A 27,415-nucleotide genomic window follows, 5' to 3' on the forward strand; every position below is an offset into this window, starting at 1 on the left:
CTGTAAGATATTCCTTGGAGATTTAACGTTAAATTTTATAGCGAAAATTGCTACCTCCGTTATGATGTGCAACAGCAGGGGATAAATTCTACTGATATCTTCTGGGCAAATTGTTTCTTATTCCCCTCCGCTAATCTTCTTTCCTGCTTCTGAAATTTACCAGCCTCCGTCTTGCTAAAAAGAAATGGGAAGCGGGAGGGCGTGGGTTTTGAGGGATGCGGTCGGAGGTGTGACGAGGGTGGGGTAGGGTGTGCTAAGAGGGAAAGGATGGGAGAGAGAGTAAAGGGACTTTTAATTGCCGAGCAATTTCCGAAGGCCAACTTTTAAAACCCCTCCGCAGTCATTTCCTCAACCGCACTTCCCAGCAGATAACGAACCTCGAACACTTCGAATCGTTTTCCCGAGAAAAGTTTTCAACATCATCGCTCACTTAATCTGGGAATTACACTCTTTTTCCGCCGCTGATTCCTGGGAGAAATTCCGTTTCCATCGCGATTTTTTTTTCATTCTCCTCTTCCTCAAACCATTTTTGTTTTTCTTCTTTCACGCTTTTCACACCATCAGACCACCGTAAATTAGTTCCGCGGATTGGGGTGTGGAAATGGGAAGGGTTTGGCTGTCTTTTTAACGACCGTCCTACACTACTATCGTCAGATATGACCCAGGGTACAGAGGAAGAGTCTGAGAGAGTGCGTGGGCAGATGTGTGTGCGGAGTAGAATTTAGACAGTTTCTGAGGATTGGGACAGTATTGAATGGAACCGAAACGAATCGCCACAAATCAATGCACGGGTGACTAAATCTGTGGTAGTGGCTGAATTTTATCGATAGATTGTAGCACTATTGAAATCGTGTGGCAGTTTTTATTTTCATTGCATTCGTATCGCCAGGATGCCTGAAGAAAATCGATACTCGGTCCCACGAAGTGAGTCTTCGTGGATTAACTTAAGTCAACGCATGCGTACTAAAATGACAGTACCTCATGTATCTTACTTACGATTCGGATTTCGTTTATCACCAAATCATAGGGTTAAATATCGAGAGTGTACCACATTAATAAGAAGGAGAATGGCAAATAAGGTTGCGGTTGAAGGAATTTGAGTAGAGAATACAGTCAGCAGGTCATGTTAGCTGGAGAAAGATTTTGTTTTATTTGTGAATTTTGGCCTTTGGACAATCTTCTATTCTCTACCCGCTCCTATCTACGTTAGCACTATTTTCCACACAGTAACGTCAGAGATGACTCTCGATTGGACATTTTACCTTTTAAGTGTATTGTTCAGCATTTCTCTCAGCCTCTCTCATCTTTCATAAGTTCCTAAGCTCATGAAATGGATGTGTTTGTGCTGTAAAATTTCGTAACCCCTGTGTTAAATTAGTTTAGTAGAAACAAGATTTGTGGAATATTCTCGTTTTGGGAAATTGTTGGGGAATACGCTGGAAAGCCTACCCGTTGGCTGTCTGATTCGGAGACGTTCCCTATCAAGAGAAACATTATAGCTTATGTTTAATAAAATGGACAAACAATAAATAGGTTATATTCAGATAATATGTTCAGATGCATTGATTGGTTGTGAGATTCTTTGTCGATTGCCCATATTTATGCCAGCATACCAACCTTCTAGTCTTTTTGAATATTGTGTGGCGAGAGATGTTAAGACGTATTAGGTGAGATGGGACAAGATTAAGAACAATGCTATTCCATTTTGGTTCTATTTTTATTGCTAATTTTTCTAAAGGTTGCTTCAAGCACAAGGAAAAATGAATTCGTACATTTATGTTTGAAAATATTTCAATTTTATTTTGCCGTTTCCATCGATATTGGAGATATGATGTAGTTCGCCAAGTATGCTTTAGCTGTCACAATTAATGACATCTGTCCTGTATCACTCTAGCTATCTTAATCTAGCGTATGATTGAAGATTTGCAAGAGTTTCTCCGATTGCTATTTTTCTCTATTGAAGACGAAAATGATGAATGAAATTAAAATTAAGTTTTCTCTTTCGCTTGGCGAGAGAAAGAGGGGGAGTGGGAGCTTTTTCTTGAGAAGGGTTAGAGAAGTGAAGGAAAAGACAGCGTTAAATAACCGGTGGGCACACTTCAGCAAACGCTCGGAAAACGTAGGAGGCTCTGACGAGAACTCCCGAAGCGTAGAGAGAAAGGGATAGTTTTCGTTAAGGACTGCGGCGGAATGGTTGAGGGAGTATGTCTTCACGCTGAGGTCTTTTGCGAGTGACGATGGAGGCTTATAGGTGGTGTGGGGTGTTAAAGTGGGCTAGGGTGATGGTAGGGAAGGTTGTGGGAAGCTTAGTGGGGGAGAGGAGCCGGGAATTGTAACCCGTCAAGAGGGAGGGAGGGAGAGCGAGTCAGTAAAGACGGCTCGAGATCAGATCGCACGTTTCGTCAAGGACCGTAGCATTGATATTCCTTGTGGGACCGTTTTATTCCTTCCTCCCCTACTATCCTGAAGGAGGGACTTAGGAGGTGGCAGCGGAGGAGTTAACTCGACTGTGGTCTTGAGGAAAAAGAGAATGACGGATTGCGGTGAGGGTAAGGCTGGTGGAGGGGTAGAGACTCATGTTGGCGATGTGATCGAGAAGGACGAAAGGGGTAGTTTCAAAGGGTGCTCCTACCAGTAACCGACGCCAAAAAATTATGTTAAAAATAGTTCAAAAACACCAAATGAATCTTCGGCGGTTGGAAGGATTTTTTTTGCTCGTTGTGAAATATAATTTTTATATACTCAGAAATTCAGTAGTATGTGGGTATTTATGAAGTTCGGGTTTCCTCCGTTTTTATGAAAATCTGTTACATTCAAATGGTTGTCTTTGCTCAAAAGCATCATCGAGTTTCTAATGAATCGTGTAAAAATTATTCTCGCTTTGAAGCCCTCGGCCACATAACGATACGGCTACGGAACTGGAGTTAGCTTTAAGATGGCTCGATTTTTAGTCACTAAGTGAGTATTAAGTTGAAATATCTCTCAAATTAGGAGTAAAGAACTACTCCGCCAAATTTAAGTTTTTGAGTCATATGAAGAATGTAAAATTAAATATCGGGAGGGAGTGATTTATAAAGGGAGTGATTTATTTTATGACACAATAAATTTCTTTGCTTATTGGAAATTAAACGCCTTTTCAAGCTACAAATATACGCTTGAAAATGATTATCTGTTATTGATACCTCCTCATGTCAAATTGAATAGTAACTAATGCTGGGATCAGTGTATTAACTTGTTTTCTCGGGTGCATAATATTTGATTCATTTATTACTCCATGAGATTAAATCAACTAATAGATGGAGAATAATAAGTTTAGTGAGAAAAACAAAACTAAGCCAAAACAATGTCATGGCCATATCTTCAATATATGTGTGACTTGAAGCGCTGGTTCCTCCTTACAAATGCAGCCTCAATTATTGCGTCGCTCTGGATTTCGCAGTCGTAGCGACGTGAAAAAGGAGTTAAGAACATCACCCAGATCACCACAAGCCAGCGAACAATCTAGAAGCAAAGATGAAAGGCGAAGGATAGAGAGAGGGTTATACAGTGTCGCTTCTTCCTCCTCTCTCTCTCGTGCTCTCGTTCTGGAAAGGATTCCGTAAGCAAACGAATGTCGCCGGTTTGGAGATCGGGACCTCTCGGGGCTGAAGGGGTGAGTGGAGGGAGGAAAATCGCTTCGCGGGCTGAGAGACGCGACCGCGTGGGGACGGGGAAGAGGTCGGTGTGTGATTTGGGGAAAGTAGTGGAGTTATTTGGAGAAAAGGGAAAGGGAATTGGCGGGAAGGGGGGATTGTGATGGTGTGGGGGTTTATTGCAGAGTGCGCGAGAAAGAAAGAGAGAGAGAGAGTGAGAGGTTTGACTGCCTTTTGGTGTGAGGTGGAGGAAATCAGGGACTGTGGCGAGGAGGAGGGAAGTTTAAAGGATGGGATTTATTTAAGGATTCGAGAAGCGGCGGTGGCTGCCGGAGGAAAGGAATGAGAGGGGGAGAGAGAATAAAGGGAGGAGACAAGTGAAGATCGCGATGCGGGATGGATAACTGGAGGCGGGAGCTTCAGGGAATGTTTTCCGAGTGGTATGCGTGTGATAGCAAATGTAAGAGGAGAGGAGGTGGGGTGGTATTGGCTGGTGGGTGGTGAGTAAATGGGAATAGTATGTGGGTGGTTGGTCGGAACGCTTCGAGGGGGCGCTAGTGGCAATAGGGTGGAATAGAGTAAGGCAGTCGAGGAAGGTTTTTGGCGGTGTGAGGGGGAAGATGTGGGGAGCAGAGTTTGGCCGCACCTCCCCCTTTGCCCCCGGTATACGCGTGGAAATCAGTTGCCGCGGTTACACAAAGGGTGGCAGAAATTTGGTTAAGGAGTGTCTATAGGACTAGATGTGAAGCGAGCGACTGGAGAAGTGTTTTAAGGAGGGAATTAAGAAGGAGGGCGAGATGTGTCGGTTTAGATTGGCGCATGCAAATCAAAGGCGCGGACGACACCACAAGGAGCGTCTGCTCCACGAAAGGAGGTCATAAATGGAAAGTTGTCAAATACCTTACTCTGTTCCCAGATTCCACCTCTTCTCTTGAGTCAGCCAGTCCACCGCGTTGCGTTTGAGTGCAAATTCGAGGAAATTATACCCTCAAGGCGATGGCGACAGTGTGATGGGCCAACGTCACAAACGTCTTGGTAACCAACTAAAATCAAACACGTTCCTAAAGGCTCATCTCTTATAATATACATCGTTGAATGCAGTCTAATATTACCTTCAAGATGAGCTTAGAGGGATGAGCCATGTCATTATTCAGGTTAAATTAAAATTTTGGCTGTTTATGATGAAGTTCTTGACTTTCCTTTTCAAAAGTATTTTTAGCTAAGTAATCATTTTCAAAATTATGGATTAACTTAAGTGTAAATATTACTCGGCTCCTTTTAAATAAAAAATATGTTTATTGCCAATGGAAGATGTGGGAATGTTTTTATTTGATTAATTTATTCTAAGCGATATTACCTTTGAGATAAGTGGATCTTTTGGTACTTAAATTATTTCATACAGTAGCGAAAAATAATATTTATGATGACCGAGACATATTTTGTAAATTAATTTATATTTTGATATACCTAATGGGTGATAGTCCTTAACGTCTTCGTCTTAAATTCACTATATTCAACATCGTCAATATCGATGCATGTACGAAGGATGAATCAGGTGAGTAACGCATCACTTCGATGCTAAATGGTGCTACTGCCATGAGATATGGGTGTTGAGCTCCTGAAAACGAAAATTTGAATTTAAGGTGACTACGTCAGAGCATTGTGCTAGTGAGTGGAAGCATTAAAAACTAAATTACTGGAAACACCCGTAATAAATCAATGATCTCATCCCTCAAATGTATCTCTTGATTCAGAAATTAACAGATTAGGTACTCCTAAATATTCTGCTAAGAAAAGCGACATTTAATACTTTGGCAGGAATTCTTGCATTAAATCATTCAGTGACGCTAAACTTTTGTGTTAGATAATTATTAGCTATTGCTCTATAAATATGTGTACATAATACCTGCTTTTTTGGGAAAGGTGAATGATATCCTGACCTTGTTCTCTACATAGATTAGCTTTGGTACAAATCAAGATATTTACTGAAGTAAAATTGACAACTAGCCCTGACATTTGCACCTCATTAATTCTCAATTTCTTTCATCTCTGGCCGTAATATTTCACTTAAACTGGATGACACAGATAACTTTGTTGCCATGGAGTTACTTTGGGTGACTGAATTTTCAGTGATGTGCTATATTTTCTATTTAAATGAAATATATAAATGTATTTGGGTGTGATGTATTGGCGTTTTATCAGGAAACGTTTCTACAATTTGGGTACTATGGGGGAAGGTTATTTTGGTCCAGTTAAGATAATGAAACTGTTTTATTTTAAATTGCGTAGAGGCGATTGGCCATAAGTAAGCATAACTTTGCCTCATTAAATTGTAAAAAAAGTGGATTCTGTCAATCTTCTGCGCAATTTGCCCCATGCACCTTTATCGTTGAAAGACGCTCGAGGCGCCAGTTTGTTGTTTAAATTTCCTCACGTTGCTTCGCATAATCATTTAATATCGCTGGTTGTATTGATAAGAAAGGGTTAAGATGGTTGAGGGGATCAGAGTTGGCTCTGGTTGGGGAGATCGAGATTTCGGCTTGGGTTGTGAAGGGGCTGAAAGCATCCTTGAGATCTGTAAAACGGTCGCCGAGCTCGGAAGATTCATTCGGGGTGGAAAATTATCAAACGAAGGGAAAGAAGGCGAAAGAGGCGGGGTGGTGAAGGAGTTAAGAGTGGTGGTTACCGGTGGGTGGTCTTCGGGAAGTGAGGAGGGTAGAAGGGCTGACGAAGTAAAGGAGTTGGCCTATGTGGGTGGGCGGATGTTAATTGATTATTATCCACGAAATTACACCCTGAAATCTCCTCCCGAACCACTCGAGTCTCTCTTAATTTTTCGCCATAAGCAAGTTTGCCTGTGTAAGGAGTTCGTTCAAGCAAAGAAAAGGTGCTGATAAGGAAACAGTGCAGTGGGGGACCGAGGCAAAAAGAGGGGCGGGGCTGTGAAAGATTTCTGGTTTTCCCAGTGAATGGCATGGGTAAATTATTCTCAGTTGTTGTATACTTGGTCTTATATTACATAGGCCAGCATGGAGATACTGACTCAGTGCAAAAGCCTTAAATAATTTACCCAGTTGGGGCGGAATAGGAGAAATGATAGAGAAGATGATAAACTGGAGAACAGGGAAAACAGACCTAAATGCCGAAAAAGAGTGAATTGACCGATATTTCTATATTTTAGAATAATTAATTAATCATGAGTATTGCAGAGGATTCAGATATTCTTGTGGAACCTTTTCTGCAAAAACAGGAAAGTTTATTTCTTTAAGGAAGACAAACGGCGTTGTTACTGTCTTCAGTTTGGAGCTGGAAGACAGTTTTTACGCTTATCTGTTAGTACTAAGTGGCAAGTACTTGAGTAGCATAAAAAAGACTCTGGATGACCATATATATTGCAGCGTTACTGCCTCATTTACTGCCCCGTACGTCTCTGTGAAGTACTAATTTATCTCGCTCGATCATATTTTGAAAAATTATATTAGCAAAACTAGTTCGATAATTATTGATTAGTAACAGTTAATTATATCCATTTATTGCAATCTATTCTAGAGGTTAACAATATATTTGCATGGTCTGTTGATTACTCGACGTTATATTTTCCTCAAATTACCTTATGCGAAAGGCTTGTCCTACCTGACGCTATTAGGGGCATGATCTCCATCAAGAGAAAGCAAATGCGAATAAGGTGTAACGATGGCAAAGATTGAAACTGTGCCTTACCTGTTGGGAGAGAGCGAAATTAAAGGGAGTGGATAAAAGATAGCGAAAAAATACTTGTGTTGGGCATTGTATTACGTACTTACTTAATCCTTGTCTTGGCCAATTTTCATCAGCCTGGTTATTGCACTAAATAGTAACTTCCCACCGCCATGGTCTCATTCAATGTTTCGTTGCCATTATCATCCGTCTCAAATCTGTCGGAACGTTTTTCCCCCTGGATATCTATCTTGTATTTAGTCTTTTTCTTCTCTTATAATCTCAAACAGAAATTTCTATTTTATTTCCTTTTCTTTGTTATTATTCAATAGATTCCACATCCATTTCCTTAGTCTGATTTTATCTAGGATGTGGATATCCCTATATGTATAAATCTCAGACTTCTGGTATGCATACTACATGCAAATTATTTATTTTCTTTACGCATAGGAAAGCAGTCTTTGTTGGTTAGGAGTTTTTAGTTTGTCATAAAAATCAACCTTGAACTGTAAAAAGCCACTTTTATCATTGATGCCCAAAAGCACTTCCTCATGCATAATTTATTACACATTTTTTTATGTATTTATCGTTCTTGTTATGGAATTTGACATATTTTACCATATAACTCGTATTTTGCATTAACTTTTTTTGCCCTAAAAACGTTTATCATATGTTATCATTCTTATGTAACATTCGTAATCAAAGCATTGGTATGTTCCCATACGCAAAGTTTTGTTAGTGAACAAAGCCGATGGTACATGCATGAATGCAAGTATATTACCAGTGCCATAGTCAAGGGGAGAAAGGTGTTAACCACCCCCATCAATAAGAAACAGATGAAAAGACGATCATGTTTTAAGGAAACATTTAGCCACCCCTCGAACCGTTATTGCTACAACAATACTAGATACTGCGTGAAGGTCGTCCGGAAAATAAGGGAAATGGGAATGCAAGGTAGCATGAGGCTGGGCTTCCTTCGGTTTGGAAAATTTTTCCCTAATATTGCTCGATCTTTCGCCGTAGACGTTCGTTTGGAAAGGGATTCGAGTAGGAAATAGGGAGTCTCGCGGTGGCATGGGGTTGAGAAAGGATGAAAGGGAAGGACGAGTTTAAACGACGCCAAGAATTCCATATTCCCTGGGCACAGTTTTATCCAATTACTCAAGCTTTATTCTATAACCTTGTAAAACGATAGTCTAATATTTGGGCTAATTATTCGCTTGATTTCCCTTTATCCTTCCCCCAACCCCAAACCATATCACTACCCACCTCCTCAAAAGACTGCTTCTGCCTTACTTCAGGCTTTACCCTTCCCCCTCCCCTCTCCCGTTCCTTTTTCATTGCTTACCCCACCCCTAATACCTCATCCTCACCTCCCGTCCCTCCCCGGAACCATTGTCTCCATTATCTCACCCCGCACCTTCCTGCAAAATTTCCCCAGAAAACCCTTCGCCGAACTCTCCCAATTCCTTCCGTTTTCCTTATACAAACTTTAGATCTCTTTCGTCCCTTTCCATTTCCTCATACCTCTTAGGTTATTTTCTTCCCCCACCCAATGCAGCCTCCGATCACTCGTGGCTCTGGTACATTTCCGAGCTCAGTTCCTGATCAAACACTAAACTCCCTTCCTTACTGCAATACCAGTGTTTTTTTTTTGTTATTGCCTATCTCAACACCACTATTTGCAATTTATCGTTTCCTCAACACATCCTCCGCTTCGTACATCCAGATTTTTTACGGATAAGGATAAATTTATATTATCCAAGGTTCTGTGAAAAAGTTCCTTCGATTTTTTCTAATTGTTAGTAAAGAGAAATGAGCATATTTAAGTCCTAAGCTCAATGATTCATTATTGCTGCTTAAGAAACGGTTGTTTAGATGAAAAAGAATTTTCTATTTATTTTTTTAAAGATTTTGTGGAAGAATCGGCATTTCTACTTAAATGCACTTGAAACAGGTCACTATGAATGTGACATTGTCGGTCCGAAAGAGGATCCGCGGGGACCTTGTAAAAGTTTGGTGCTGGCTAGTCCGCCGTTACTTCTGAAATTTGCGTTTCTACTTCTGATTATGTTGCTTGCCTTGTTAATTTGTTTTTGTGAGTGTTTTATGAGCTGTATTAGAATTATTAGGGTCGTGTTTTTTCAAGTTCAGCGTTGTCATAGTGCATAATTTTGTCCTTTTTGTTATAAGAGTCCTTTCATAAAGTCAACTCAGTGCAAAATGAGCATGATGTCGTATGTCTTGTACGAAAGTATTATGGTCCATTTATAAATCAAGCATCTAAGTGCTGTAACCAAACTCTCAACTTCAGCTCTGCTACTGCTTAATATACGATTTAGGTCTTGTGGTAATATTTATATAGCTTTTCAGAATTCCCTCCACCTAACCTCGATGATCTTTTTTCCTTCAAATCTCTCCGATTTTACTCAATCCTTCATTTCCTCTCTTCGACTCTTTTCTCCCCTCCCTGTTACTCCCCTCCAACGTTGTCTCTTCTCTCTCTCTCTCCCTCTCTCTCCTTCGGCTTCTCCGAGCGCGCACCACTTGGCGCTAATCACGCTAAAACCGCGAGAAACAAATCGACCGATTCTCAGCCGTTTTTGCCAAACATTCCGTGAAACTCGGCCACCCTCTTCAGAACCCTGTTCTTGTTTTAATTGGTTCCGTTTGGTAGGATTTTCGGTAAAATATATTTTGTCGGCGTCGTGTCCAATATGATCAGCTCGAGGAGTGAATACTCGCTCATATATTTTGGAATATGTAATTATCGCGTCGCGTTTTACTCGCAACGTTTGGTAATATATCTGAAACTCCATAGGTGATTTCGTCTGTGCAAGCGATGATACCTTTTCATTGTGGTCATTATTTTCAACGGCATCGATCTTCACTATTAATCTTGGCGTTAAGAGTTACGTTACGCACATGCACATTGTTCATCTTCAGTAGCTGTGTGACTAGGCGAAATAACTGGTATAATCAATGATGAATAGGAAAAATCGTTTGAACGTATTGATATCCACTCCATACACAGTGCTGGTCTTTCATTTTATTAAGTCGCTAATAATTTGGAAGCTAATTTAGTTGCTTTGTGTGCCGTATTCATCGAAGGAATATGTTTTAGTTTATCCTTGTTGTCATGCTGTATATGGTGCTCTATCAATTTTTGATCAACTTATCTATTTTTTGTGATTCAGTGATAGCAGTATGTGCTAAAACACTTCATATTAAACGGTTGGAAAATAAGTTGTTGGAACCTGCAAGTTACCAATAAAATAACTCGGTGACGAACTCTGTATCCTCTCTTATTATAGTCTACATGGAATATTTCAACTCTAAGTAGGTAAGGAATCGGCTTTTGATGTGCCAGTTTGACATATTCCTGAGGTATGGCGAGACCCCCGTAAACCTTGCCTTCAATCTATGGGTCGAGGAAGGCCTTAGATAATAGTTTAGCCTACTGCCATGATCTACCCTATTGAGCTGTCATAAGTAGCGCTCCGTGTATCTCGTACACGGCACCCCGCTTCGTTCTTTCATTTATTTACTTCTACTTGTTCTCTATAGCTTCTGTCATTTAACTTGGTACAGCCCCTTAAAGAGGGAGTGGGTAATGCTGATGCGTTTTATAGAAGCAATTGAGAGCTACAGCCAAGGAGCTTTAAATGTGTTTTTCTCTCATTGATGGTTCTTATTTGTGAAGTTTTCTGGGAGGGTATTATTCAATAAAATTCTAGAATTTTCATCATCACTCCAACAAAGTTACCTTGTTGACGAACTACTATGGACTCTCAGAACTATTAGGTAGGTACCTACTTCGAAGTCAAGAGTAAGAAATCACCTCCCATTACATTAAGGACTAACAAAGACAATTTTTGAAGGAATACAATTAATATACTAGGTACATTAAAAGTATATACTTTTCACCTCCGTCAAATATTTCTGTTTTTATCTGCAGTTTCCCTCAGTTCATTTCCTTACGAGAAAACTAGGAACGGAATCAAATCTCCGATGACGTCATAAACTCTCACTATTTTTCGTTTATTGCTTCCAGGTGAGAGGCCATACGTATATTATTTTTTCGGCGCGATTTTTATGGAGTTTGAATAGCAATTTGATTCATAGTAGTCCACTCTATTGTCGTGGATTTCTTTTTCACTTGGTATTCTTCCACGCAACCAATGTTACATGCTTCTTCTGAGAGGTTTAGATTAATTTTGTCACGCATTGTAAGGGAATGAGGCATGAAAACACACCGAGGTAGAATGGGTACACTAGAGGGATCAACCGGATTCACGAAATGAAAATCAAGCTTCAGGTCGTAGTAAACCATACTTTTATCCTGGATTGAAAAATTATATAATGTTTCCTCGGAATTTAACTCTATGAAAATAGTAAACGCAGGTTTGTAAACCTGATGAGTGTAGTTTTTGGGAATTGTGGTGGAAGAGAGTCGCGCCTGCGATGAGAGTAAGGAGGCATGTTAATACAGCGAGAATATATACTACCAACTGTTTCGAAGCATCCCTTTCCTTCGCTTTCTATTTTGCGATTTCGGTCTTGAACTCGATCTCTACGTCTATAACCCCTGTGAGGAGCCAGAAAATTTTAAAAATTTTTGATTTTATTTTAGGCTTCCTTGTCTTTCTCCATCCATCTTTCAAAATATGTGCTTTAAAAATGAGATTTAAGATGAGAGGCTAAACCACCTCATTTTGAGATAAATTTTTTTAAAGATTCATTCGGCAATTGCATACATGAATCATATCAAGGTTTCTTAAAAAGTGTGGTGTTTTCAGTGGTTGTGGTAGAGGACGGTCGAAAAATTGGCGAATTTTTGATTTTATTTTAGCCTTCATTTTCTTTCTTCACCCGTATTTCAAAATCAAGCTTAAAAAATGAGATGGTAAACCACCTCATATTGAGGTGTTTTTTTTAGATTTTACTCGGCGTTCCATAAATGAAGTATGCATCGAGCCTTCTTCAAAAAGGATGGTCTTTTTCGTAGTTTTGGACGGTCGTGCTGGGGAAGGGTGAGAAGGACGGCCATGTAGCGAGGAAGGAGTGATTGTGACAGAGAGGGCACACTGGAGAGGGCAAAGGGAATGGGGCGGTGTACATTCCACTGCATTGCTTAGGTTCCGAGGAAGTTCTGAAGGAGAAAACGAGAGGAGTGTGGTGGGGGGGTGTAGTCGTTCTCTTTGGGGGTGGGTGTTTGAAGATTGGTCCTTGGGTGACGTAGGAGGGAGGGCTGTGGAGCAGGCATACGGGGTATGGAAGGGGGGGGGGGGCTGGTGATGGAGGAGAAGGGCACTAGAGAGGGATCGGGGCAGTTTTGGCTGCGGATGGAGGTCGGGAAGTAGATTAGACAGTGTGCATGTATCCGAGCTGATAACACCTTCCTCGTTTATATGGCCCGCAATTCGCCCCCTCAAACTTCGCCTCCTTATCCTCAATTGTTTCTTACCCACATCCCCCAGGAGAGGTCTCTCGCATCTCTCCGAGTCTTAAGTGTGCCCCTCCTCCTCCCACACATTCTTACCATCCTCCCTCATCTTTCCCCTCTCCTCTTCCCTTTCCATTTCTCCTTCCTTCACCCTTTCCTCTCTTTCGTCTTCGGATTCCCTCCCTTTCCCTTTCTTCTCGCACTCAGGGATTATTATTTCCCATCTCCTCTCGATAGGTGGCGTTCCCCGGTCTTCCTCTTGCAATGGGAGCTATAGACTCCGTGGTGGTAGGATGATCACCTCGTTTTAGCTATTCTGTGTACTGCGAGGTTTTCCTTATTAAGTAACCTAGTAATGGGGATTAAAAATTCTCCTTGATTCTCTCCCTGGCCATCAAAGGTTGCTGACTCTTTCGCTTTTCAAATTTTCACCATTGAGAATTGAGAAATTGCAGAAATAAAAAATGTAACCGGCATTTTTCTTACTATTAATTATCCTCTACCTATTTTTTTCGTCTACAGTAGATATCCGTCATGATTTAATTTTGGATGTCAGCAGGGATATGGAAATTTGCAGAGAAACTTAATTTTATTTTTCCCTACATTGAATTCAGAATTTCATTCGTAAAATCATACGATAAAAATCCTGTTTTATGATCATATTAATATAGCAAGGTTTATGAGCCATTCTACGAAACTCATATATTTCTTTATAAAGTATTTCTGAGAATATTTGGTTCATCCTTGTGAATTGTAAATGATTACACAGGTCAACAGTGGTTTTGGTGCCGGAGCTTTTAAAGCTGATTTCAACTATACATGGTGTGCTGAATCTAAGTATGATATTAGTTTTTTCCTATCAGCTCTAGTTTTCAAGATACAGACATGTTGTTACTTACGTAAAAAAATCTTCAATATTATAATATGGGATACTTACATAAATGATAAAACCAACAAAATATAAAGACTTGATTTATTTATAGGACTGTTAAATCACCTACAATTACAATAGTTTTACAATACAATTGAATACAAATAGTAACATTTTTTACTGAAATAAAACACTTTAAAAGAAAAAAAGACGTAAAACGTCACTCAACACTTTGGAGCTTCTTTTGCGCGATTTTCTTGAGAGCACTTTTTTAAAACAGTCTCGTTTAAGCACCAGCAGTAATCTGCCATCATATCATCTTCCTTGGTAGCGATCTTTCATTGTTTTGATTTCCTGGTGAAATCTTTCACCTCGTTCTTCACTTGTGTCGCCTAATTTTTCAGGAAAACAGCCTAAGTGACTGTGTAGGTAGTGAACTTTTATGCTCATATTACATCCAAGTGATTTAAAGTTAGTGAGCATATTGTTTACCAGCTCGAGATAACTCTCTCCTTTGCGATTTCCCAGAAAAATTTTTATTTCCTCAACAAATGAAAGCCAACTGTTTTTTTCAATATCATTCATTGACTTGACAAAAGCAGGATCCTTTGTAAGTCGTCTGCTTTATGGCCCATCAAAAATACCAGCTTTAAGTTTTTCTATACTTATCTGTGGCATTTTTATTCTTATGTAGCCGAAGCATGGTCCATCCTTGTCAAGAGCCTTTATACATTGCTTCTTTAGGCATAGTTTAACAAGAAGGGGCGGTAAGGTAATTTTCTCCCGTTATATTAAAGACTCAGCAGTAATGTTTTTTTTACCCAACAATTAAGGTTTCTCTCTTTGACCACTTATTCTTAATCCAGTGGTTTTTTCTGTCACTGCTATCCCAGAGGCACAAGAAATAAGGATATTTCGTGTGGCCAAATTGCTGCCCAAGAAGAAAGTTCACCATTTTTAAATCTACACAAATCACCCAGCGATGCTCCTGGTATTTTATCTTCTGTAAGACCAATACTATTGTATCATATTCTTCTTTCATTTCTGTCGAATGAGCGATTGGTATTGATCCAAACTTGTTAACATTGTGAAGAGCACATTTTAAACTACGCTTGGAGCTATCAATGAACAAACGCCAATCTCTAGCTTCATGTTGCGGCAGTCCCATTCGTTTCAGAAGGCCTCTAACGTTTAAACAAAATGTAAGATTTCCTTCTTGAGTAAAGAATGGTAGCAGATCCTTTTCCCTTTTGCGATAAAAAGTAATTTTTGTACCTTGTTCCATTAAATTCTTTTCATGCATCCTTGAAGCTAGTAGTTCCGATGCTTCCTTCGATAAGTTCAATTCTCTAACAAGATCGCTTAGTTCATCTGGATTAATTAGTTGAGGATTTGTTGACACTGCCTCGTAATCACTGTCACTATCGTCAATAGAATCAGGAATGTGTTCACATTGCTCATATTCGTTCTCACATACATCTGGTAATGTCTGAAATGTTGGAATCGGTATTTCTTCTGAATGGGGTACCGGGCGTCTAGCTGAAAGCAAATCTGGATATGTCCACTTATGGTGATTGTTTCGATTAATTCCCGAAACATTTACCATGCAAAAATAACAGTCGTCAATATAGTTTGTAGGTTCTCTCCAAACCATTGGCACACCAAACTTTAAACTTTTCCTTTTTCCTGTAGTCCACTGCTGCTGATGTTCTGTACATGTTTCACACACAGCATGCGGTGCCCATGTTTTATCTTGGTCACCAAGCTGAACACCAAAATATCCCAGGTATGCACGTTTCACATGTCTGTAATGTTTTTCCTATTTTCTTTTAATGTATATTACCCACAAATGTAACAAAACACATCACAATGATTTACACAGTTTCTTCGAATTGAGCTCATTTTTAGAGGTTGCTTTACTAAAACTTTGAGAATTTGACCATTTGTTTTCGGGAATCCCCTTATTCCTTACTTACTCCCGCCTCTCCATTTTCAAAGACACGCTATATCTTTACCCTATCCCCCTTTTTTACTCTTCTCCACCCCCCCCCCTGTGATTCTTCCCACATGTCGTTATTCTACAGTTATGACTAGAGTCCTTTTCCACCGTGGGTTTCCTACATCCCTTAGTTGTATCTTTTCCCACTGTCTCCACTCTGTACGCCTGTCTCCCCTTCTTCAAACACTCCAAATCCTCCCTAACCCTTTATCAAAGGTATAAAGGTGATTTTCAAAGTAAACACTGCAGAGTGGTTATGAATTAGTTTATTTATAGATTGATTTAAATTTGAAAAATATTTTCTGAAATATATCAAATATTTAAAAGAATCTAGTCATAAAATGCGCCGTATCTAAAAAAGTAGAGCTGTTACATAAAAACGGATATCATATTTGGATTCAGCACCACAAATATTGTTAATATCAGCTCAAAAACTCCTGGCACCAAAAAAAAATTTTTTTTGTTGGCCTGTGTTATCAATATGCGTGTTTTCTATAATGTATCAAACCTGTTAATGATTTCCTCCTGTTGAATGTTTAATGATACCTTCAATTTGAATGTAAAAGCCTGTTTTAACTGCTAGCCTTTGTCCTTTACAAATTAGTTTTCTGATTGTGTTACGATATCACAATTATCATATTAAGCGTGTACAGTTGAAAACATCATCGTGGATATTGATCACTATAGCCATCGACGATTGCTGGTATTTTTGTTGAGAAGAATAAGGCATCCCTTTATTTTTCAAACGAGTTTAATTTGCAATGGTTTATGTCATTACCTGTGGTGCCAATTCTCCTTTGCGTAACCGAAAGATACAAAAAAAAGGTTTGAACCTTGTGAAGGACTCTAGAAGGCTGTGAAAAAACATGCTTTTTCTCCGTTCCTGTGCGATATAAGTGGTCACTTGTGACTTGACAGCCTATTTAGAATGGGAAACGTTTGCCGAATCTTTCATTGGTGCAAAATATTTCCTTACGTTATCGGTTTCACGCAGAATTGTTTTTAATGCTCATATCAGTATTAATTTCTTACTTTCCAGCTGCAGATACGCTATTTTTAACGTTAGTTATCAATATTTTTCGTCAAACACTGCAGTGTGAGCAAGAAATATTCAATGACATGTCCGATTTCATGGCGGGAATGTAAGGTTCACTGAAATTCCGAATCACTGGGGAATGATATAGCGTATGAATTACCCATCTCGTGTGTTGGGTTTGATGTTGAGTTAGATTTTGAGAAGAGGTTACACCTATTGCCCCCCATGGAACCACCATGGAATGGATTTAATTTTATATTGCTTTACATTTTGCTGAATTATCAGAAAAGAATTGAATTTATAGTTAAAATTAATTCATGCGCCATTTGCCTTAATTTATTTTGGTATAGTTGGTGTTGAATACCCATGGCGTTGATCACCACCTCACATGCAAGAGGTACCAGTTTTTGTTTTTATTATTATGACAAATTGAGGTGCTCTTTCCGTAATTCCATTTTGAATTTATTGACCTCCTAATTAGCGCCAAACAGATCTGAAATTTGTCCTCAGGAATATAATATCCCGTATTTCATTGACGTTTGAAGAAATTTCCTTTCAGTTGGATTCAAATAATAAGTAATCAGTGGGCAAAAATCCCGCTTTGTTAATGAATTTCAATCCCCTTAGGCAATAAGTCGTATTATCTCAAAGGGCATTGATATTCATCAAGTTGGAAGTCAACGACGTATATGTTCGCTTTTTATTCGAATGGTCGAAATTTTTTTATTCATTTCTATTTGTATGAACGTTGGAGCCGGGTGAATAAATTATGGCTTTGCCTGATCTCACAATAGATCCCAATTTTTGTGTGTAATGTGGCGTAAATTTTTGCCAAAACGTATTCAATATATGACGGGTTTCCCAATTAGGCCCGTTATGTTTTTTATTCCGGTAGTAATCAGAACCAGAAAGAACATGCGGGCAGTAGCCATTGTTTGCGGATCCGATGTGGGTAATTGTGGATTCATGAATGATTTTCATGAGGAGGATCTTTGAATTCAACAGATTATTTTAAGCTCCTAGAATGCATTACTTTTATTTGTCTTATTTTTTATGGGTACTTGGCCATAAATAGGTTATGGTAGCTGAATTTAGTAAGTATTAATTCTTCTGACAGATTCATTAGTGCGAAAGCTTCTCAAATTGGTATTCTTGGTAAAATAAATCAATAGAAAGAGATGATATGATGCTAGTAATACTTGTACCAACGAATATCGATTATTTACGTGATTTATTGTAAATTATGTCATGAGGCATACATTTTCAAGTAGTTTATTCTTACGTGATACATATCAAACAAAACAAAGGAAAATTAGTTTAGAAATTCACAAGCTGCTTCTTTGTGCCTGAAATGAATTGTCATGAGAAATGATCTCTTTAGACTTAATTTTATGGAAAATAGGCAAATATAAGTTTAAGTTAAAACTCTTGTTGACGTGGCTTTGTCAGTTACTGGTCGCCATATATGCATTTTAAAGTGACAATTTAGATGCTTGAAAGCATTGACCAAACTAACGTGGCATATTCCTGCAGTTTCCCTAGTTACATTTCATATCCGAGAAATCTGTTGAGGAATAAGTTATTGATTATTTTCGTGGTAAATTCCTACCTTCCTTTCTTTTTTCTTTTGAAGATGGAATTAATTCAATCCATCAAACTTGGGTCACGGTTGAAGAGGTAAACAGCCACTTCAGAGGCTAAAGAAATTAAATTTTTCCGTTTACAGGAAAGACGGAAACAGACACTCAAGGCAGAGGATTAGTGGAAAAGACCTCTATATTTCCCTCGTCAGAGGCATTCGTTGGGCTTCAACGATTCGCCGATTACCAAAACGCTTGGCTTTTCTGCCTCCCTTCCCTTTCTTCCTGCTTGGCTAACTTTCGTCTTATCCTCCTCTGGTCGCTCTCTTGCCATCGCTCTCAGCTTCTTTTATCTTTTCCCTGAATTTCAAATTGGGCCAAGTCGTGTGTAAAATATATCCCAAATTATCGTTTACGCAAAACTTCGTTCTCAGACCATGGTGACATATTGTTTTAAATTATGGTTTTAGTTCTCCAAGTATTCCATCAATGGACAATTATTATTGTTGAGATTATTTTTTGGGACTATTATAGTGAATTATAGAATTTTCACTGGATTTGCATTGAATATTTATTTTTTATTCGTTCTTCTCAAACTAATTTACACTGATAATACTTAGCGGGTAAGCTATTTTCTACCTTTGTAATTTGTTGAAGCTTTCCGCTACAATCTGATATTTACTATTTTTTTCATTTTTGTCTGTCTTTTATACTATTTAATTATTTATTTGGTAACTCTCCCGTTCGTTTGGATAATTTTTTCCATGCTTCCATCGGCCATAGACACATGTGTTTCAGCGTATAAAATCGTGTGTTCTGTGTGTTTCCAACAGGATACTTTACGCGTTATATTCGACTTTTTATACTTGATGTATCATCGATTTTTTATTCATGATCTATCATACCTTGATATTTTAATTCACCGACACTCGTAGCTACTACAAATATTCTTCTAAAATTCATGTTTAGCTGCTAATCGGATATTAAGATACCATTTATTTGTGTTACTTATTTATTTTATCAAGTTCTAATCTACCTAGTTATTGACTTTTCTATATTCTACCAATTAATATTCTATCGCGTTATTGACCAATGACCTGCCTGGCCTTATATATGACCAATGGACTGTCTTCAACGTAGAATAGATAATAACTTCCTCTCACTTCACTCTCGGTTGTTTAGCTTGAACGGACTGGCACAGCGCTTTAAGCTGGAACGTGAATAGACCGCGAGACCTGGAGATAAAACTAAGTGGGATGGAGGAAGAGTGAGAGAGAAAGAGGAATAAGGAAAGAGGAGGAGGAATGGTTGAAAGGGGGACTGGAAGAATATGGTGAGTTGGATTCCATCTCGGATGACTTGGTCTCAAAAACGATTGATCTTCCCTCTGTTACCCCAGCGATGATGCCTCCACCCCCTCCGTTGCTCCTCCTCTCGCTCAAAAGACAGTTCCCTCTTTCTTCTTCTGCCCCTAAAGCGCAGAAGCCTTTTCACGTCGTCTTTCTAGCTTCCAATCCGTCTCCCTCGCTGTTCCTCCGACCCAGACTCCTCTTTCCCCCTCCCACCTCTCTTTCACTCACTCCCACGTCATGAACCCCATCCACGTGTTTCCCCCTTTACCTGATTACGGGCTTTTTGGGTTCTTGGGTGAACCGACTTGGATTCATCACTGGCCCGTTCCTCCTCTCCTTTCCCCTTGGCGAGGGATGGGGAACAGAACTCTTTTCTCTACCGCCACGATTTCCCCTCCCTTCTCTTCTCCTCCCTCGGCTTCTCAAGCCTTTTCTCGATTCATCGCGCCGTTCATCCGGTGAGGTTAGTTGTGCAAATTGACTCTGCTGTTTGATGTACGCATCCCCGAAAACTCTTAGCCTCCCTCCTCCTTTCTTCACCCCCCCTCTAACCCTCTTGTCTCATTCCGGCCGCCGAACGACCTGAGCCAGCTTACCTGCCTCCTCCCACTCCCGCAGCCGTTTGTATCGCGTCTCTTTTGTGGAATCAACCCCAGAGGGGGAGGGTAAGGTGAAGGACGCTTAGTCCAGCGACGTGGGCGGTGAAAGGGATAATTCCTTATCCCACATTATCTCTTATTCATTACTGGGGTTTTCGATTGCCTGCCCATACGAGAGATGAGCAACGCTTACGGACTACTTCGGAGCTGGATGCCGATTCAGGAACTCTCGAAAATGCATGGTGTTGATGTGGGACGTCAATAGATTTGGGACCTGATTCTCTTAATAATGTCTATAATTAATTAATTTTATAATACGTCGAGTATTTTTTTGCTGTTTTTTCTTCTCTTTTGAATAGCATAACTTTGAGGGGCATTAAAAAAAATGATTTTAGGTTCATACATGCATTTGTTGAACAATTAAGGCTGAAATTAGGAGTTTACCCGGTATGGCCATTATGGAATCGCATCTAATTGATCTGATAGAATTTATTTTCACTTTCGATATATAATTGGGTATATCCGCGTCACGTAGATTAGACAACTAACATAAAAGAACAGATAATTATGCGTATCAGAGAAAATTTTCATTATTTTATAAACAATTGTTTCTGTGGACGTAGTTGTTGCCTTCGTATTTAGATCTAATGTCATCAATTTAAAAAAATGCATTTCACGTACCTTGGAATTTTTTAATTTTAATTTTATTTAGAATTATTTAAAAAATGTATTTCACGTTTTTTATACCATCATCATTTTAATTAAAATTAGAGGTTAAGTTAATTTAAATCAATGCAGAAAACGATTTTGATCATTTAGTCATCAATATTTTTGATAACCATGACTGGATTTTGATCAATACTTTAGTAAGAATAATAAGTCACAAAAAATAATGATCCTCAAACTTCTTTTAATGCTATAATATAGTTTCAATAGCTAAAGCGTCATTATCGAGACAAAAATAAATGTCACTTACAATTTTGCGCTCTCTGTATCCAGCATCGCCAGCAGAGGAGATTTTTCTGTTTCTCAAATGAGAGATGTATAACTTAGGAGCTATATAATCTTTAGTAAAATGCGTCATTGGATATAGGTTTTTTCTTTCAAAGAGCTCATTTCAGCTGAGCTTCTTAATTTGTTTCCCTATTCTTCAAAATATGTAGTTGTTGATATCTTTTACAGCCCAATTGCTGCTAAATTAATCTTTACGCATTTTTTGCCTCTGTTATTACTTCACAGCCAAGAGAATAATTTATCTCCAAGCTACGCAGCCTTTTGCGTGAGTGTCGAAGGAAGATAAATATGTTGGGAATGCATCCGCCAAATAAAAAAAGCACCAATCAAATATTGACAGGAAGGAGTGAAACCGTATGACGGGAGGATTATTTGGATTGGAGATGGATAGGGAGAAGGAAAGTGCATCACCCTCCTTCATTCGTGACTTCTCTTCCCATCTCGCCAAGCGTCAGAGAAAAAAATGAAACGGCGAACACGGATTGAGTGGGTGGCTATATAGTGGCGGTGTCCGGGTGGAAAAATAAGCCCAACTACCCTCCCTTCCCAGATCTTTCTTTTTTTTATTATTTCTCTCTGAAGCAATGAATTCACAAGAAGGACGGGAGGGTGATTTTTTTTTCGCTCCCTCACCACCTCCTCGTTTCCTCATTTTTTTTTAACTTTTTTTTTCAAGTGAACGGCTGGATATGGTGGCTAGGGAGATGGGTTGCCTCTGTCTCTTGGAGGAGACGGGTATATGTATATATGTGGTGAGAGAGTGAGGATAGATAGATGGCTGCCGTAATATGAGGGAGGGATAGGCGAATGCGGATGAGATGAAGCGGGACCAGAGGTATGAAAGGGAGGGGGGGCGGGAAGAGGAGTATAGCGGAATCGACTCCGAAATGCTACCCGCGCGGCCGACATTGCTCTTGTTGGGAATGTTTTTGGGAAGTTCTGTAATCAGTCGAAATACATTTCTCGAACTTTGCCCTCCCCTCCCTTCCCTGTCCGCGGCCATCATGCACCCAGTTCTTCCCTCCCCCCCTTTCCCCATTCCTTCGCTTCACTCCTTTGCTTTTTATACTCCCTTCTCCCATCTCGCGGTCGGTACGAACGAGGTCTCGGCGATATTAATTCTTGGGGAGAGAGAGAGAGGGAGAAGGGCAAGGAGGAGGTGACAGGGGTAAAGAGAGAGGGCGAGTGTGAGAGAGAGTGGGGTGAGTGGAGGAATGCGATGAGTCGATGGAACGCGTAGGAGGGAGGAGATCAGGATGGCGTAGTGGATTCCCAACCAGTCGAACAGGGTTCAAATCCCGACGGTGGCAGAGATTTTTTCAGAGACAGCCCAATCCTAGCATGAGTGCCTTGTGGGGGGCTCTTCAAGTGCAGCACTCCGTCTGTCGGATGGGACGTTAAGGCGTGGTTCCCATGGTGTCTTTCGTTATGAGCAGGCCAACGCCGGGTTTTATTTTTTTAATTTTATTCTCAAACCACCGGATACAGCTCTTATTGGCCATTTTACACCGGGGTGTCCAACAAATGTAACAAGTAAACGTACACAAACGACCATGCCCTGGACCGGGGAAACCTACCCAGGCGGGACTCGAACCCGCGACCTCTTGTTTGGCAGGCGAGAGCGTTACCCCGCCGCCACCGAGGCCGGCAACTTTATCTACACTCTTCGTTCCTTAACCTACCCTCATGACGAAAATGACCTCAGTTGTAATCGCCTCCTCCAAATATCATACCATGCCACGGGTACGAGGAGCGTGTGGGTTCCTTGGTCAATGACCAATGACCAATGGTCATAAACATCATTAGGCACCCGGTAAAGCTCACTTTACTTTATTGGAGCTGTTTAAAAATCAGGAAGCCCATGTTAAGACATAAGCAAGCCCAGTTTAAACATGGGATATATCACGGCTGCTTTTTTCAAATAATGATACTCTATAATGTGTCCGGCATGACTCCCGTGTAAATCTTAATGATTATGGATACCATTTTTTTTAAATGCATTTATTAATCCTGAAATAAGATTTGTTGCTTTCCCGGCGGATTATGCGGATAAAATTTATTCTGGATTCCAACCGGGGTTGATACTCCATTTTAGCCGACGTTTAGAGCTTCTACTCGGGAGTCATTCTCGGGGCTGCTGAATGTCGTTTTCTGTCGTTGAGAGTCGGCTAAAATAGATAAATCAACCTCGTGGGAATCTCGAGAAATGTTTACCTACATTTTTTAATCTTGCTTCAATTTTTAAAAATGTTGGTAACATGCCTTGAAACTCTGGAAATTTTTTCTTAAACCAGTTGGTAAATACTTTTTCTGTGAAAAGTGAAAAATTCTCGGTGTTTTTTTTAATATGGAATTTTTCTGCGGAATCAGAACTCTAGGTTGTATATCTTTGTTAGCTAATACCCCTAGTTGACTGTCGATTTCCTTTGTCATCTTTAACTCATATTGGGAAAGTACTTAAAGTAACTACTAGTTATCGTTTATTCCTGGATCGCTATAGTTAAAATCGTTTCTCAAATATCTGTTTAAAAACCTCAAATTCACGGATTCATAAGCATCTAGATAATTCGAGTCGGCCGAAAAATATATGGTAAAAACTTAATGGGCGTCGTTTGATTCCCTTGGGGGAGACAAATAATGAACAGCGGATGTGATTGAATAGAAATATGAATCATTTCTTCAGACGTTTCGCTTTCTCTTGAATATTTAGAAACAATGAGTATCACCTTATTAGCTGGATCTCGTAATTTAAAAGTGAGAGCATCATTGAGTAGCTGAAAATTGGGTCAATTTGAGACTTTCTCATTTGCATAGTCTATGAAATTTTCAATATCGTCGTGATCTTGCTCGTTTGTGAAAATGCTTATGCGTCATCTCTTTAGTCAGTTCGGTAAGTGAGCATTTACTTTGTCAGGTGCAATAATTACAAAGATCCCATGTAAAAAACAGAATTAGTTAACTTATCTTATGCGTCACACTGTTTCATATTGCCACCTTTTGGATGAAATCAACGTCATATCTCGTGATAATTACTGAGTAAAATTTTGACTGATAAATGAATCGAGCAATGAGCAGCAAAAGATAACTAAAGACTTAGTTTGACATTTTCATTGAACGAGTATGTAGACACCTTACCTGCACGCTAATATTCTGAGTTTTGTTAAATACAATCCTCCAATGTTGAAAAAAAATCAATCTGGAATGATATTTGTGGTTGCTTTAGATACGTTCTAACAGAAAAACATATTTGAAAGTCAGGGTAATCGCGGTTTGAAAAAACTTCTATAAAAGAAAACACCTGCATTGAAGGAAATTATCTCCGAGCCATGGTTCAGAACTCAACATTAGCAAGAAGGGATTCGCAATTCAATGCCAAATATGTTACACAAGTTATGAAATTATGAATAATTTTCATTGGAGAATTTCCTTTTCACAATTTTGGGAAGCATATTGTCTGACAGTATTGGCTGCCATGAAGCATGACATATATTTAGGTACCCTAGCAACTCCTCACAAAACTACTAGTTTTAATAGCAGCAATGGACACATGTATAGCGTCAAGAGGATTGGTTATTAATTGTATCATCTAATCATCAACCAAATGCGCAATATTTTCCCTTATTATTATTTTTATTGAAAATGTGAAGATACATTTTTAGTATCTTCAATATTAATTTAAGCTAGTAGCGACGCAACGGTTAAGGCAGATTAAAGTCCACCTGGTATAAAATGTAATAGGTAGCTTCCCCTTGGAGAGGATATCGTATTCATCTGCGTCTCATCAAAGACATCTTGAGATTCTGGAACAGTAATACAAATTATTTATCACCATCCCATTGGGGCATACCGAGTAATTACGTGTAATATAGAAACCAGCCCCCCTTAGAGTAGAAATTAAACTTAGAATGACCATCTCATTTGGGGCAAAGTTTTATTTTTATCCATAATCAGGGGTTTGGCAAGGTTGGCGAGTTTATAACGACCGAGTGGAACACGACTGGGTCTGGATGATGGGGATTGGGAATGTGATGTGGGGTGGGTGGGGGGCTGGCGGAAAAAAATACCGTCTTCTCTGAAGTCCATTCGGTGCCTGGAAAAGTAGTATCAGGATGAATGAAAGATGGCCGTTCTGAAAATTAAGATGCCTCCACCCCCTTTGCCCTTTTTCCTCACGAAAGGGTTGAAACAAGCGACGTACTGGAGGAGGAGAGTCAAGGTATGGGGAAGGGGGAGAGAAAAGAGGACGGGGAGTGGATCCTTAAATGGAAAGAGGGGTGGAAAAATAGTAGTTGGAAAAAAGGGTTAGATGCGATGGGAGGCGATGAGTTTGGAAAAGGGTTGGGGAGGAATTTTTTCGGTTTCGGGCCTGTGAAGGGGTTTTTGGAAAGGCAGGTCGGCCGGGGAAGTGATGAAGAAGTTTTCAAGGTTCGGACCAATTAAGGAAACGGAGAGATGTTGATGGGCGTGTGGCCTGGAGTGCTGCGGAGAGTATTTTTTTTTGATGGAGGTTGGATGAAGCGGGGAAAGAAGCGACCGTTTGGAAGGGTTAGGGTGATTGGGAGGCAGTGATAGGGAGGTATTATCTGCTTTTATTATTTTTTTCCTTCAATTTTCTTTTTTCAGCCCATGGCTGAGAGAGAGAGATCGTCACCGTAGGTGTGTTTTCATCGAAAAAAAGGGATGCTGGCTCGGAAAAGGGTGGGTGGGAATCCTGCTAAGAGAAGATGAGATGTAATGGCAGGAGATGAAAAGATATTATGACATTGAAACGCCAAAAAGAAATATTTTGGAAATAAACATGAAATAAAAAAGCCCCTTTTTTCCTTCAGCGGAGCGGAGTGTTTTTCATCAACTCTTTGATTTCGCGTGCTTTTCAAATTGAATGGGTCCCCATCCACTTTTTCTCTCCCTTTATTTTATTTTCTCTCTCATTCCCCTCGCGAAAAAGATCTTCTCCTTTCCATTCGTTTCCAAGACGAGAAAACAGCTAATTTTTTTGAAGATTGGCGAAACCTTTTACAGCGTTTATATGTTCGAAGTTGGTGCCTTTTAGGGAGTTTTGAGGAAGAAAATTTCATTATCTGTATTGGACAATTCTTTAATACCATCTAAGGACTTAGAAATAATCGAGATTTAATAAAAAAGGTATCCTCTGCAGGAATGTCAGCGTTTCTGAATGGGAATAACAATAATTAAATGGAGTAAGGCGTAAGAATATTATGTATTTATGCTATTTGTGCTGAGTTGCTCAGTAGTTTTTATGTTGGAAATTGCTTTAATGGAGTTGTTAATGCTCCCATTAGCTTTGTATCCTTCTTATCTTCCATCCTACATAATCGGATAATAAAATTTATATCAGCGCTCTAGCAGGGAATATATTAAGAAGTTTTTCTTCCCTTTAACCTAGACCTAAAAATTATTTATTCAGCGGCAAGTAAAAGTAAATCCTATATTATTTGATTGCTATATCGAATTCTCGAAATGCCTTGTTTATGAACCTGAAAATATGTATTCGAGAGGCAATCGGCAGTATAAAAATAACCATGGAATAATAAATATGATAATGGAAAAGAACATTAGGGCGTGTAGCAAGAAAAATATTGGAATCTTTGACGAGGAAGCAACCGGTTAACACAAAAACGTCAATAACAAATGCTAACGTGCGTCGGGCTTGTCTTATGAATGGCATCTGCATTTCTCATCTTTTTCACTCACCGACACTGGGTTTATCTCTTCCAAGCTAGGAGGTAAACAAGAATTCAAATTAATATTCCTCGGTCCTAAGTTGGTATGTAGAAGCAAAAATTAGCCAAAAATAAACTTAAATTAATTATTTAATGTTCTAAAAGAAGAAAATTACTCAACGGAAAACACGATGAGTATTACGGCCAGTTAATGAAAAAAATATCACTATCGGATTCGGTTCGAGAATGGTGCCAGACGCTAGCCCAATATTCAAAATGGCGGTAATTATCTAATGCTCCTCCTGAAATGAAAATAGAAATATGAGCGGAAAAGATTCCATAGACCATCAGTGTATCGCCCTAACGTCATACGGTCATAAATTGGCTCCAGGAGTTGTATTAATGAATGTAAGTTGTTGTTAGTGACTGCTGCAGATGTACGGAGGAACTGAAGGGTATTCCTTCCCAATGCCTTCCCCGTTGGTCATTTTTTGGTACTACAAATA

This window comes from Ischnura elegans, chromosome 3 (genome assembly GCF_921293095.1).
Source record: "Ischnura elegans chromosome 3, ioIscEleg1.1, whole genome shotgun sequence".
Classification (NCBI taxonomy): domain Eukaryota; kingdom Metazoa; phylum Arthropoda; class Insecta; order Odonata; family Coenagrionidae; genus Ischnura; species Ischnura elegans.